Below are 16,720 nucleotides of genomic sequence, written 5' to 3' on the forward strand. Positions count from 1 at the left end.
AAAGCCATATTAACTTCAAGACCAGTTCTTCAAGCTCCAGACTTTAATAAGAAATTTGTGATACAAGATGATGTCTCTAATTGTGGAATTGGAGCTGTTCTACTTCAAGAGTAAGAAAATAACATTTTACACTTTGTGTGTTTCCTGTCTTTGAAACTGAAAAAGCATAAGAAAATTTACTCAACAATTGAAAAGTAAAAACTAGCCTTGATCACAGCATTGAAAAAGGTTGAAGTGTATGTGAACAGAACTAGGAATGAAGAAATTTTAGTGTTGTCTGATCACAATCCCCTGTCATTTATACAACGGATGAAAAATCATAACCAGAGGTTTAACAAGGTGGTCTTTGTGCTTGCAACAGTATAATTTAAAAGTTGAGTACATATCTGGTAAGAACAATGTAGTTGCCAATTATTTATCCCGTTGTGAATCGTTGGATTCAATTCTGGAATAACTAATCTTCTTGGGGGAGGAATCTCATGCTGTTGTTTTGGTAACGTAATAACTTCCCCTCAGGAACTGTGTATAATATTGTAAAATGTATATTTTATGTTCACAATTCACAAAGCATAGCTTGAAACATGAGGAGTGTGAGGAGTTAGCTGTAGACGTAAAAGAAAGAGGTTGTTAATTAACCACTCAAAAATAAATGAGCCAGCTAATTTTTTATCAGTCTTATTGCATCAGATCCTTCCAAACAACGATATCATTTCATGAGTTATTATTTTTATAATTGCAGCTTCTTTTGCTATGAAAATGTTTAATAGCACTTTTAAATTTATTCTTATCTCTTTCATTAAGTTGTGGATTGGAAAATTCTGTGACATTGCAGAAATGTAGATGGTGTATTCTCTTGAACACGTTGCTCAACCGAGGGGCCCCATTCGCCTTTGTACGCCAATTTTCACACCCATAGAACGATTCATTCTATTGTGGGACTCCCGTGCGGTAAAGAGGCTGATCTCTCTCTCTCTCTCTCTCTCTCTCTCTCTCTCTCTCGTCTTCGTCCTCTCTCTCTCTCTCTCTCTCTCTCTCTCTCTCGCTGGCTCACTCACTTGATTTATTTAGTACAGGTCACTCATTTTATTTAATTGTTTATTAATGTAGCAGTATGTGGAATCTGAACAGAGAGTACTATTGTTATTTTTTGTGTGGTGGCCACACGCATTCTACGGGAATAAGAACCACCCTTTGTTCTCTCACTGCCTAGGTTACCTCACCAGCTGGTTGAAATGTGAGCCATGAACGTGACGAAAGATGGGCGAGAGAGTAAAAGATTATATGAGAGAGGTAGCTTCCTCTCACCCTTTGTCTTGTTGCTACCAATAGATTTCTCCTGATCTCGCCCAAACCTTAGGTACCTCCCGACCTCAAGCTCCTAGTCTACACCGACCCCACCCCTCTTGTTCTCCCCACTCGTTGCATGCACAATTCCAATGAATACCTCATAATGTATAGCAATTAAAAAGCATTAGCATGTATATCTAATCACAAACGCGACCCCAGATTTCTATTAATCCATGGAGACCCTTTTGTATGCGCAATCTATCACCATGAATAACTAGCATCCAAGACGATTGCGGTAAACACACCGTATTTATCACAGACATCGTATTAAGACCTAACAAACACACCCATGAATCGCCACTGCCTTCGAAGGCTTATAAGTAGCCAAATTTGCTGAACCCAGTCCAAAGCACGTCTTCTCAGCAACAGAGTACCACCTGACTAAATCTACTTTCTTCTAACATCTACATGATTTCCTGACTCCTGAGCGAACCGCCAAGTTTCTCCAGAACCGTAAACAATAGGCCTAATTTCCTTTATTGCTGCCACCACTGTAACTAGGCCTAGTTTGGCCTTGTCTAAATAATAATAGAAAAAAAAAGAAACTTGGTAACATGAGCCTAAACGGGCGACTGGCAACCTACCTCAGAGGGAAAACTGCAGCCGGCATCTCTGCTACTATGTTAAAGTCATTAAATCTGTGGCTAGACCAAACTCCAAGATATCAAAAATAAAACCTTTATCACCCCCCCCCCCCCCCTCCTCCAAGAAAACTAACATAATAATAATGATTAAAAAAAATTGAAAAAACCCAAGCATGAACTGTAATCACTTCTAGCAAAAGGAAAAGTCATCTCAAACGACCGCCACACACCTTCTCCACCCAAGATGAATTAATTCACATAGTTATAACTATTTTCCTCAAAATCAGAAATGTAAACATGCCAGTCAATAAAAGTCAGAATTCCGATTTTGGTGACATTAAATCCACCTGAGGGAAAATAATGCATAACCCTCAGAAATAAAAAATAAAAATGGATGAGCATAAAATAATGGGAATAAAAATAAGAATTTTCTCTATATACATAGAAGAAAAAGAAAGTGATTAAAAACTCAATGTTTTTTCACTGCACTACAACTTCTCGGGGACCCTGTAAATTGTTCAATGTTCAACAAACGTGTTGTAACTTCCAATCGAGTTCGTTGCTCTTTATATTCAAATTCCTAATCCCCTTTAAGTTCTGGTAACATGTATATATATATATATATATATATATATATATATATAATATATATATATATATATATATATATATTCTTTTAATGAATATATTCTTTTTATAATTCAGCACTTCCAATAGAAATGCTTGGTGGTTGGGGAGGAGTTATGATTCAGTGGGCAAGTGGTCCGGTTGAAGCAACTGCCAAATACATGTTTACACAATAAACCCATTGATCATTCGTTGTTAATTTTATTATGGGTGCACGATTTATTTATTCCAGATCTCATTCCGGAATTGCGTGTTGCTTATAGAAAAGTTCAGACTCTTATTATATATATAATATAATTATATATATATAGATATCATTATATATATATATATATATATATATATATTACGTATATTATATATTTATAATATATATAAGAATAATATATATTATATATATATATCATGCTAGTGGCGGCAAAATGAATATATTCTTTTTATAAAATTCAGCACTTCAATATAAATGCTGGTGTTGGGGAGGAGTTATGATTCAGTGGGCGGAAGTGTCGGTTGAAGCAACTGCCAAATACATGTTTACACATACAAACCATGATCATTCGTTTGTATGTTTTTATAGGTGCACGTATTGTTATTCCAGGATCTCATTCCGAATTGCGTGTTGCTTATAGAAAGTTCAAACTCTTATTATATGCATTTATGTATATATATACATGTATATATATATATATATATATATATATATATATATATATATATATATATATATATATATACATAGATGCCATAATAATAGAGTTGAACTTTTCTATTATATATATATATATATATATATATATATAATATATATATATATATATATACTATATATATATATATATATATATATATATATATATATATATATATAATATATATATATATATATATATATATATATATCTATATGATATATATATATAGAAAGTTCAAACTCTTATTATATGCATTATGTATATTATATATATTATAAATATATATAATATTATATATACATGTATATATATACATAAATGCATATAATAAGAGTTTGAACTTTCTATAAGCAACACGCAATTCGGAATGAGATCCTGGAATACAATACGTGCACCTATAACATACAACGAATGATCATGGTTTATTGTGTAACATGTATTTGGCAGTTGCTTCAATCGACACTTGCCCACTGAATCATAACTCCTCCCCAACACCAGCATTTATATTGGAGTGCTGAATTATAGAAAGAATGTATTCATGTTGCCGCCACTAGCATGATCTAAGAGAGAGAGAGAGAGCTGTTATCTTTATACATTTTATTGTAATTTCACGAATCTTTGATATAATTTCTTCTGTTGGATAAAGTTTGCTGTTAGATCATTTGATTTAGAACTTTTAAACTCTTTTTAAGCTTTGATTTTTCTACACAGTTTGTTCTTCCTGATTTTATAATGTAACCTCAAATTTGTTTACTTGTGGTCTTTACTTGTATTATTTTTAATTCATTTTAACTGATTTGTCAGCGAACTTCTTTGCCACTGCGTTGTTCTCATTCATCACGCCTTAGATTGACTACTGCGTAACCTCATTCATTTTTTCTTATAATTGTCGCAGCTAAAAGTGAAGCTTTCTTTCCTTTCTTTATGCTGTTGTTACATTACATTCGATTCCACCTGCTTCATTATATTGCTTGTGGTACCAGTGGTGGCGAACTTGACATTCAAAGCAATTTCCATCGTCTGATGCACCGCAAGCACAATGCGCATTACTTTATTTTGTCAACATTTCGAAATAATGCATCGACATAACTTTTTCACGTAATTATCCACTCACCTTTACTGTTCTAATTTCCGTATTATTTTCGCTCTGATTTTTCTCGGCATTGTTTTCTTTCATTTTCCACCGGCAAGGAGCTTATGTACAAAATTCAATAGAAATTACTGGATTTGGCTCATTCGAATAAAACCAGACAAATGAAAGCAGACGGTCAGTACTGAACTAATTCTTTTAATATTATTAAGAGTTACATTGCCTATCTTAGATGAGAGAGACCCATCGCTCCAGTTTTCAGTACAACTATCTTTCGAATTCGTGGAAAAATTCTTCTGAGCGCTTAAAACTTTCAGTAATCAAATAGCGCACCTATGCGGCTTTACCTCGGGAAAAAGAGAAAGATAAATCGTTTTTATACTCTAAATTTCATCAAGCTTAGCGTTAGCATATATTTACAGTCGAGATTTAAAAAAAAAGGTTCGCGAAGCAATCAGGAGTTTTGACGTTGGAAACTTTTGATATGAAGTTGTTAGCTTGTTGCATTTTTTATAAGTTGCGTCGGTTATTTTTGCAGGTTTATATTTTTCTCTCATATTTTTTGCCGTAAGTATTCTGGTTCACACGATTACTCTCCAAGTAAACGGATCCTTTGATTTAGCAGTCATATTTCCATTGACACTTTTAAAGTCTGAAAATGAAGGGAAGGTATAAAAGAAATAGGTCTTGTTTCTAGAAGTAAAATTTTTTATTTTATCTTTTTAAAATATACCAGCAAGACTCTCTCTCTCTCTCTCTCTCTCTCTCTCTCTCTCTCTCTCTCTCTCTCTCTCTCTCTCTCTCTATTGCCATAAATTCTGTTTCAAATCGCGAGATATTTTTCAGCATACTAAGACTACATTCAATTTAGTTACGTTTATATACCTTCACTTTATTTGTCCCCTTACATTTCCCTTTTGAAAATCATAGCCTTGCAAGTTTTCTCAATTTTATGTGATCGGAACTGATGCATTCCAATGTCTATCAGCTTGATGTGACATGAATTAAGAATTTTCATTAGCTATTCTTAGGCGATTTGTTTTTCTTTTAATATTTACAAGCTATAGTTGTGCACTTTATATATTACAAAACGTTACTTTATCTCTCTCTCTCTCTCTCTCTCTCTCTCTCTCTCTCTCTCTCTCTCTCTCTCTCTCTCTCTCTCTCTCTCTGGAGATTAGTCATCGTTCTAATCTCCAAGCATTTGATATTCCTCATATTGGTGTTTACAGCCGAACCGCGTTGGATGTAGTCAATTGGCAGCTACGGCTCCAGTATCATTAAAATCCTTCTTGATCGCCCTTAATTGAGAGCTGCATCTTCTTCGTTAATTAGCTGCCGATCCTCTGCAGAATGTCGTCTTCCCCCTCCTCTCTTGCCATTAGGATTCATCGATGGTGGTAATAAAAATTACCACTTAAGACCCATTTTTAAATCAGTTATTGTCACATCTTTCGATTACCTTCTCTGAGAATAGTCATTCAAGGGACCTTTTTATTTATTTATTTATTTATTTATTATTATTTTTTGGGGGGGGTTTGTGAAATACTCTAACTCCCAGTTCTCGTTCTGCCCATAAATATATATATATTTTTTTATTTTGATACTTTTGATACAATCTTCGATGCTTCCATTTCTTCTTCTTAGCCTTTATCCCCGGCAAGTAACTCCCGTCTTCTTAATCACGGTTTTGCCACCATTCTTCTTATCTTTGTTTCAATTATAACTCTCTCTCTCTCTCTCTCTCTCTCTCTCTCTCTCTCTCTCTCTCTCTCTCTCTTATTGGTTAGAATACTGGCCATTCGTTCACCTGCCCCCGGTTAGTTAGGGCAGGTTCTTCTTGCCTTGTTTCTCCTCTAATGAACCTGGTAATTGGACGAAGGGAAGGATCTCTGGAAATTCTCCCTCCATGTGAATTTGCTTGTCACTGAATCCTACTCTCTCTCTCTCTCTCTCTCTCTCTCTCTCTCTCTCTCTCTCTCTCTCTCTCTTTCTAATCATAAAGGAGCTTCTTCGATGATAAAGAAAATTAAGTAACGAAAAGGAAAATTGGAACAAGAAAGACAGAGACTGAATCAGGAAAATTTCTGACTTGTATTCTTCCATCTTACATTGGCTTCTTTATACTATGTGAGAAGGTTTTAGACTTCTAAACAGATTATTTTTTTTCGAAGAAATTCTGTGGAAAGTTTAAACTATATCTTGATTTAGCTTAGTATTATTGACGGAATTGTTTCCGGCCAAAGTGAACTTTTTTTTTTCTTTCAGGGATTTATGTAATCTCAGAATCTTCATTATTTTGTTTATATTGCGTGTGGGTGTGTGTGTGTGTGTGTGTAAATGAGGGAGAAAATTCGTAAAATTTTCTTACATAAGACACTACCAAGTTATTGGAAGAAACTTCTTTTGAAACATAATTAGGTGTAATATAACCGAGATGAATAAATAAAAGTAAATATCTGTCCTAAGAATGATGAGAGGTGTTGAATTCATTGTTTTTAAATCTTGTAGAATATTGTTATTTTAGTCACAAACAATAGCAGAAAAAAATTGCTCATTTACATTCAAGATGATTTTTGTGCTTAGAGAGTCAACATAATTAAGTTTCTGGAATAATTTTCTCTTTCTCCAAATTCCATATTTTTATTATAGTTTAACAATTATCACGAAATGGTTTTGTTGTTGCCAGTTTTATTGTTATTCTCAATCAACGCTTCTCCCGGATGAGAGTTTTAGTGAGTTCGACAATTTCGTAGATAAAGATTGGAATGAATGAAGCATCATTAGACAAATGAGAATCAAGAGATTTCCGTTTAATTATTGTGAAGAATATTCTAAAGTTAAAAATAGATGTAAAAATAGCAACTGTCGCAAGCAGATTAGAGTTCGTGGATAGCTCGTAAGACTGCGATTATTTTAAAGATCTAAAATTACTGTTTTGGGGGGTGGGGATGGTATGGGTGAAGTGGTGGATTTAACCTTACAATGTTAACACCCACCAAACTAATTACCGCTGTCTGTTCATTTTGATACATTGGTCAATGAACCTTTTCCTTGATCAATGTAAATTCACTTTCAAAATATCCTGGTTTAAAAAAAATAGTAAATTTTCTTTGTTTCTTATTATTATAGAATAATTAACAGTAACTTATTTAATCCACGTTGAGAGGTTGTTAGTCTAATTTGGGGTTACTTTTGGGGCAGCATATTATTTCTCATCACCAGTAGCTCATTTGACGGGGCTTATAACTCTTTTAATTCATCGTTTTCTGCACAAATGCGTTGTCAATTTTATGTTGTTCATTCATACAGTTTATAATTTGTCATAAAACCCACGGGTTGTTTTTTTCTTAATGATAATATACCAATGGAAATCAAGTAGAGCTATCATTATAAAAATATGATCCAAAAGTATTTAATATGAGCTAGCGAAAAGTTCAATTAATTCCAGAATTTAAGTGTACTATAGTTCGCACCTCTTCATGGTCTAATCAATATTCTTCATATGAATGATTGATGCTGTCTAACTTATAAAATGCTATAAATGCTAAAAGATTGACATTTTCATTAGGGAACAACATCCAATTAAATAATAAGCTTTATTAATGTCGTGGTTCAAAGCAACTGCCCCTGCGGCCTGGCTCGCTCTCACTCCTTCCTAGTCGCTCACCACGGACAGACGTCCGTCAGTAACTTCCCATATGCCTAAACAAAGGAGCTTTGCTGGCGGGCTCCAAGACTGAGACAAAACCGAACGCCATCTTCTCATATCAAGCTACACACCATAAGGCATCCAGGTACGTCTTCATTAAGGTATTCGACTTAAGCGTTAGATTTCTCCCCATATTATCAGCATTGTGCTTGATTTGAGTATAAATTCCCTCCTTAGTGCATTAGTCATAAATGTTGTGAGAGAAGTCTTTGTTTTATGATGTTTGTCATCTGGAATCCCATTCCAGATTCTGGCTGTCCTGAATTCCGTGCATAGGTCCTGCATCCTTACCGTAGAAGAGATTATCATCAATAATTGGCAACCAGCCTTGCATAGATCGTGAATGAATTGCCATTGTGAATGATAGAATAATTTATCACCGTATTTTGTGCCTCTCCACGGGCTCATCTGCCGTTCAGTTTGTCTTTAGGCTGTTAGGTTTTGTGCAAATAAACTTAATTTAATTCTAAATGGCTGGTTTCCTGACGACCTTAACTAATTAAACAGTTTTCTAACTCAAGGTAAGTCAAAAGCGCTTCTTTCTTCCTCCGTAATCTTACGTGTGGGAGACGTGACGGACCTTTACAGCAAATTTATATATATAATATATATATATATATATATATATATATATATATATATATATATATTAGTATAAAAAGGCCCATTAGAACGTTTTAGTTAAAAACTAAGGACTATATTTCGGTGGTATGACTAACACCTTATCAAGCAGTGAATTGCTTGAGACGTATCCTGTTTTAACAGAAGAGTTGATATATATATATATATATATATATATATATATATATATATATATATATATATATATATATATATACAATCATAGGTTTTGGAATTGAATTTCCCTTTTCCTACGTAAGAATATTAGTATCATCACCATCCATCTCCATTATCCAATTTCATTTGCACCAATAAGGACGAAAAGTACAGTTTTTCATAGATTTAGCTGCATAGCTGTTATACAACTTACAGTAAATATCACAATAAAGAAAAACTAAATTGCAAAAGTCACCCTTTAAAACAATTTGCTTAACAAAGCATTAACTGATATTGGGTAACAGTTTGTTATGAAAAGATATATTATATGTTACCTTTGCCGGAACACCTACTCTCAAGTACATTGAACCACGACATTGATAAAGCTTATTGTTTAATATATATATATATATATATATATATATATATATATATATATATATATATATATTAGTCTGATCATATCACCGTGATCCATATATACGCATTAAGCTACAAATGTCCTTTAATATCTAATTCGGTCTACCTCAGAATTAGTATAATTTTCATATATGCTAACTGAATGGGAGCCGACGAGATTATTATCAACTAAAAATTCCCCTTCAGGTAACATGTATGAAAATATGTTAATTCTGAGGTAGAGCGAATTAAATATTAAAGGACTTTTGTCGCTTAATACATATATATGTATATATATATATATATATATATATATATATATATATATATATATATATATATGTATAATATATATATATATATATAGAAATATATAATATATTTATATATATCTATATATATATATATATCATATATATATATATATATATATATATATTATATATATATATGTGTGTGTGTGTGTGTGTGTGTGTGTGTGTGTGTGTGTGTATTATTCAGGATTTAAGCCAGAACCAAGCCAAAATAATTTCTTTTAGAAAGAAATTCAGACTTATAAGCTGCCCTTCCTCAACAATCTACCGTTTTCTTTGAGTGTCTCGTGACTCACATTTTTGTCTGTCCCAAACTCATTGCCCTTGAAATGATCTCGATAGGTATCTTAGCCTGGATTCCATTCTTGTGAAGACCACCACGTGTTCCATTATTTTCCATAGTGCAGCCCCTTCTCCATCGGCCCTGCCATTCGGAAGAAGTCAAGACCAGCCCGACTAACCAGGTATTGTAATGGAGTAATTTCAAATGCAGTCAATTACCATTTTTGCCTCTCCTCTGTACTTCCCTTTCATTTTCCAAGGCAATTTTCCCCTGTTGGTTTAGCATTGCATTCACTATTTTGGTTACTGTAACACAGTCCCCACATTGATAACTTCGATGCTGTGAATAATTCTCATGTGATGGTAATAGTGATATTAAATCTAATTGTGATATTCCCATTTAGACTAGCGTCTGCTACATCAGGAAGTAACTACGTTTGTTGTTTATGCTAAGCCCCCCTCTCCCCTGATTAATAAAGCAGTGCAATATTCTCTCCTGCGTAAGCACCCAATAATTCTATATTATCCCTGTGAGTGGACCCCGATGTGAAATAATAAGAGAGAATCGCGTTTAACGCTTCCCCACGTGTCTATTGCCTTAGTACTGATCTTGTAGTGCAATCTATTTGTAGATGCGAATATCGCCTGTGAGAAATTTGGAACTCTTCGAAGTGACGCTAGGAACCATTAATTAATTTGCTGTGCTAACATCTTATTTCTGTGTTCGGACCATTTTTCAGTCACAGTCCCGGTTGACCTTCAATCAACCGCATTTAATTTAATATCTAGACGGTTGTGAGTCTTTGCCACCCTTAAGGTGTAAATTGCTTAATCATGTAATTTGGTGTAAATGTACTTCATTTAAATTAAATCTCTAGAGTTTTTATATCTATCTTCCCTGCATTGATACTGCCCTTTATCCTTAGAGTTTCATTATGATTAAGTTCTTTAACAGGGTTTCAGGAGTTTCAGTAAGTAGCTACCTCACTTTTCAGACACCAAGAACAAGAAATAATAATAATAATATATAAAGCTGATGGTCAGACTATGAATGTATGTGAATATGTATGTTCACTATAGATGGCAAACTACTGGATCAAATTGAACCAAAGTCGGATCATATATGTAGATTTTTTAGGGGATGGTCTTTATTTAGGTGCCATTTTAATATGGATATCTGGCCAGATATTCGGCCAAGCTAACTTCTTTATTATTATTCATAGAGGCAAAAGAAAGCACTATTCTCTTAGAACTTTTCACAAGGATTCCAGATATGCCCTTACTTTTCTTCTCTGATGAAATATGATGATGATATTAGGGGATGGGTTTTATGCGGGTACCATTTTGATCCGAATATCTGACTGGATATGCAATTAGAATTTATTATTAGTTGTAAAGTAAAAGGAAAGCCTTGTTCTGATAGAACCTTTCACAAGGATTCCAAATATGCTTTTAATGAAAAATTATGATGATATTGTGGTTCAAACAATGCCTACCTACAGTTGCCTGATGCCAGGCTTTGCCGGCTAGTATCTAATAGATGGAGCCTATAAAAACACCAAAATGTAGAAAGTAAACACTATATTTTAGAAACCAGCTGTCTCTCTCTTTAGGCAGGTAATGAATGAGAAAAGCGACACAAAAGTGGTGTTTATAGCAAAAGGTCCACAGGTCAGCCGTTAGGTCACCCGGTTGACACTTTCTCTTCAATCTTCTTAATTGCTGCAATGGTAGTGACGAGTCCTTGTGCTCTAGGCCCTCCAGCTCAGGAAGTCGCTGTCCTGCCCACCAGGTCTGAGCCTTTGATGATATTGGTGTGTAGATATCCATCATTTGAGAGGATAAGATTCCTTATGGAGCTTGGGTTGATAGGCACCAATTTGTAATGATGGAAAGCCTCAATCATGTAGAAGCTCTTGCCTATTGTGTGGTTGAGAGTTACACAACCTCACTGTTCTAAGATATGTACTTTGGCAGTAGCTACCTATATTCCAGGGGGTTATGACGTCCTGCTAGGACAGGATTTTAAGTCTTCCCCACCTTTTTGCAGTCTCAGGGCCCCCACCCTTACCTAGCTCCAGACCAATTCTAAATTCCTCCAAGAACTACTTTTGCTGAACCAGTGCCACTTGAAGGTACCAGGCAGTGCCATGCACCATCCATCATGGGCGTTGAGCCATGTTTGAATCCTGTCACTACACCAGCAACGACCTCAGTGCCAGTGCCAAGGCAAAACTCGAGTCTCCCTCACAGCTCTCATTCTAGGTCGCTTTTCCTCCTTTGGCTTGGCACCACTACCAATGTCGGTAGTCCAATAGGAATCCTCCAGGACACTCATGAACATAGCAGACACTCCTCCAATGTTCCAGCCTCGCAAACCACCCCAGTGTCAATCAACACTACTTGTGAGCCCATTTGGCCAAATAACTCAAGAAACTGAGTCAAGCAGGCGTTAGGCACAGGGACAAGTGCCAGGGCCCTGGTTGTCACAGCAGCCGGAGCCAATGCCCCTAAAGCATCCCCAACAGACTTGAGTCATTCAAGCCCCCCCCCCCCCCCCCCCCCCCCGTGGCATCGTCAAACCGACCTTGGAGAGGTTGAAGGAAAAAGGGAAGAGGGTGCTGAGGTTTTCAGAAACCCTAAGAGAGTTGATAGCCTCTCTCCACATTAGTGCCTGGCACAGTACCATCTTCTTATAAAGAATTCTGGCCCTCTCCATCCAGATAAGAGTGCCAGATTCTGCTGCTTTTACTTCCTTCTTATCCTTTTGTAACTGTTTCTATTTTTGTGCTTCCTATACTTTCTCTTTTCTAGTTTCCTTTCCTCTTCGTCATCACCTTTAGGCATCTACTCCCCCTGTATGCTTTGCTTAGGCAGAGCCCTATCCACCAGCAATTTTGTACTTATAAACTAGTACTTCGCTAAGAACTACTATAAGGGCATAGGTAATCTTCAAAGGTATGCCCCTTTAGGCCACTAGGCTTGTCATAACAGTGCCACCGTTGGCACAGTGCCCTATTCTAGGCACTCAGCATCCAGTGAGACTCGAAATAATTTAGCTAGCAAAAATGTTATACCTTTAGCTTAGCCTCCTAAGGCAATATATTCTAAAGCATGGCTCGCTTATCCATTGTTTTTTTTATTTAACCGTTGATTTACTATACCTCCCTAGTTTCTATATTTTGTGTAATTTTCAATTACTCTGATAAGACTTAAACTTGTGTAATTTTGTGTCCTTTCTAATGAAAATTACTTTTCTTGTTCCTATCCCTTTTAATATACACTAATATTCTCTGTTGGGAAATTTATATAATGCTTAGCAACTGAAATTATTTACCTGATGGGAAAATTGATCACATACATAGCCCTAAAGGCACAGGGCAAAATTACTTAACAAAATTGTAGGGCTATTAGCAACACTAAAAATGTGTCATATCGCCCCATCAGGGCTGACAGTATTATGCATGATAGAATGAAGCATACTATTAACTGTATAGGTTAAGTTAACATCATCTGATCATTAATTGCTGCTCATATTTAACAGTCATTTCTAGTGTGACATTGCATTTTAAAAGTAATGAACTTTGATTTTTTTTTTTGAGCTATAGCTAATTGTTAGTTATCAGTCACTTTAGTCATTTCACACTCTATTATCTAATTTTCTTGATTTAATCTATTTTCAAGAATTAAATTATTTTAAATTGTCTGCATGAAGAGTACACATTCAACTGTGAAGATTATTATCCACAGAGTTTTACATATTTTTTCTTTTCATTCACTATGTCAAGAGTGCACTCAGAAAGGTATGGAAGCCATAGTAATTTGCATAGTCATATGTCCTTGTTTCTGGCTTGTCTTGGCCATTCCAATCTGTCTAAGGTTGAAATGTCCTCTAGAATGGGGAGGTGTTCAGGATTTAAGCCAGAACCAAGCAAAATAACTCCTTTTAGAAAGAAAATTCAGACATTCTTCATTCGCCCATCTTCACTGAGCCTCCGTTCTCTTTGAATGCCTCATGAATCATTTTATTCTGTCCTGATAGGCTGCCCCAGAATTAATCTTCTCAGGTACTACGTAGGGTGGAATCTATCTTGGGCAAGAGGAACAAGCCTGGACAAAGGCCAGTTGGAACCGAAACTATAAAACAAGGAGACGACAAACGATCTTTCTTAAAAGATTTCCAGCTACTAAGACATTCACTCCACTCCCCTCCTGCTCTCCCTCCCCCTCTGGGAACCCCCACATGTTCATTGATTGCCCATAGTGCTATCCCCTGCTCAGCAATTAGGAAGAATCCAGCCTACAGATGCCCAGGTACTGTACTGGAGTAATTTCGAGTGCAGTCAGTTATCGTTTTTCCTCTTGTCTGTACTACCGTTGCATTCTTCCCTAGGCGACTTACAGCAATAGGCTCAGCATTGCAGTCCCAAATTTGGTTTACTGTAACAAAGTTTCCATTGCTACCATCGATGTTGTAAATAATTCACCTTGTGATATTAATCTAATTGTGATATTCCCACTCAGACTAGCATCTGCTACATCAAGAAGTAATGTTGTTGTTTCATGCTAAACATCATCCCCTAGTTAATTAATCAATGCAGTATCACTTTTTGTATCAGCTCCCAGTCATTCTATGTCTCTGTAAGTGAACTTTGATGTGGAATAATAAAAGAAACTCGTGTTTAATGTTCTCCACGTGTATATTGCCTTAGTACTGATCCTAAAATGCAATCTCTTAGCAGATACAAATATTGTGCATAGTTGCGACAGGAAATTTGGAACCCCTCGGAAGTGACACCCAGAATAAATAGGAACCCATTGTGGGCAAACTATATATATATATATATATATATATATATATATATATTATATATATATATATATATAAAAACCATACATATGATCATTAAATAAGAGCAGGATTCTAATAATAAAAAAATACAAGTCTAAAATTATCTTAAAATTGACAGAAAGGAATAAAAATAAACAAGTAAAACGAAAAAGTAAAAAGTACAAATAAAAAAAAAAATACCAAGGCGCAACCAACCGTTAGTTGAGAAGGAAGGAGGTAGAATGACTAGACTTGGGCAAGAAGTTAAAACGCTGACTATGCCAGATAAAGCGGAGAAGATGAAACTCCACTATTCAATGAGGGAACAAGACGTTTAATATATAATGACTCTAGAGTGTTTAGGTAATAAGAGTCTTTAACTGAGCCTAAAATAGAGAAGTGTTGTTTCTTAACCTCCATCTTGCAACCTGCATAGCTTTATATATGTGTATATATATATATATATATATATATATATATATATATATTATATATATATATATATATTTATGTGTGTGTGTGTGTGTGTGCGTATGTGTGTGTGTGTTTAATATTTTAACTGCCATTGATTTTATTGCTTTTCCGTATAATTTTGTTTTTATATTTTCATTTTGTTTAGTTAATTTGAATATTTCTTGTTGTATAATTGTTTTGATTTAATACCTGTGAATTTAATTTGCATTTCATTAAATTTCTTTTCAAAATAATTATTGCTTTATAATTTGCATTTTACTCGAATAATTTAAAATTTGATTAATTAATTTTCTGTAAAAAAATTTATCATTTAGGTTTTATTTTGTTTGATGATTAATTCAAGAAATAATTAAACTTTTGTGTTCAATTAATATCGATTTCCCTGAAATTGTGAATTTCACTTATAATTTTTGAATTTAGAAATATTTTTTTTTATTTAAAATTTTAATGAGTATTTTATTTTCTACCATTATATATTTTATTTTTGATAAGGTAGAAATATAGAGTGATAATTGTGCTGTTTTCCTCAAGTCAGTTAGAACAAAAGAAATGCTTAGATTTAAAATTGTTGAAGGAGTGATGCCCTTTAATTAAGATTGACTCACATCTGTTTTAGTGAACTTAGTCTGATTTCAAGCATTATTAATAAGTTCAACAAGGGATCACAGTTACCTTTAGAGTATTCAGTCGTTTGGTATTTGTGATGAGGGTTCAGGTGTCTGGCTGTTGTAAGGTATTAGTAACCAGGTACTTGATTAAACCGTGCACCAAGTATAAATGATGTCCCCGACATGGGTTAAGAGTCTAATAATCCCAGAAACCTGGCGGGGGGGTGGAGGTGGAGGAAACAGATCACATTATATCTCTACTTTATACTGGTGGTGTTAGGGATATTATTTTTTTAGGAGAGTGACCAAATAGTTCTTTTTACATTTTATTGTACTGAATTGTTATATGAGAGGATTTATCTGAAACCACTCTGACTAAGGCACAGTGGAATGCTCTAGCAGTAGCATGTGGTGGTTATGTTTCTAGTAGCATGATAAAGACACAAATCAAATGCATTGCCATGCGAGCATTGATAGACTTTGGTACAATAACTGATGAAGATGAATTAGAATTAGGCAAGAAGAACAGAAAGAAAACAAAAGTGATGCAGAGTTAGAGCTTAGACGCAGAGCAATAGAAGAAAATTTGATTAAGTTGAAAATGCAGTCTGAAAGAGAAAGTGAAGAAAGGAGAAAAGAAAAAGAAGAGAAAGAGAAGAAGAAAAAGAAGCAGAAGAAGAAAGACGAAAGATAATGAGGAAAGAGAAGTTGCAAGACATGAAAGAGAAATGGAAGTTATAAGAGCTAGATCCACATTGCCTGCAACACTGTCTATCCCTACCCCAGGTAATCAAGACCCTATATTTGATGTAGTAAGAGTGCTGAGGTTAATCCCTAAGTTTACTGAAGAGGCTCCAGATGAAGTGTTTGATCACTTTGAAAAAGTGGCCTCAGGTATGGGATGGCCAGAAGATAAATGGTCAGTTTTACTTTGTAAAGGGAGACTACAAGATACTTAAAAGCAATGTGCTACAAGTATACCA

The sequence above is a fragment of the Macrobrachium nipponense genome, chromosome 39 (assembly GCF_015104395.2).
Source record: "Macrobrachium nipponense isolate FS-2020 chromosome 39, ASM1510439v2, whole genome shotgun sequence".
Classification (NCBI taxonomy): domain Eukaryota; kingdom Metazoa; phylum Arthropoda; class Malacostraca; order Decapoda; family Palaemonidae; genus Macrobrachium; species Macrobrachium nipponense.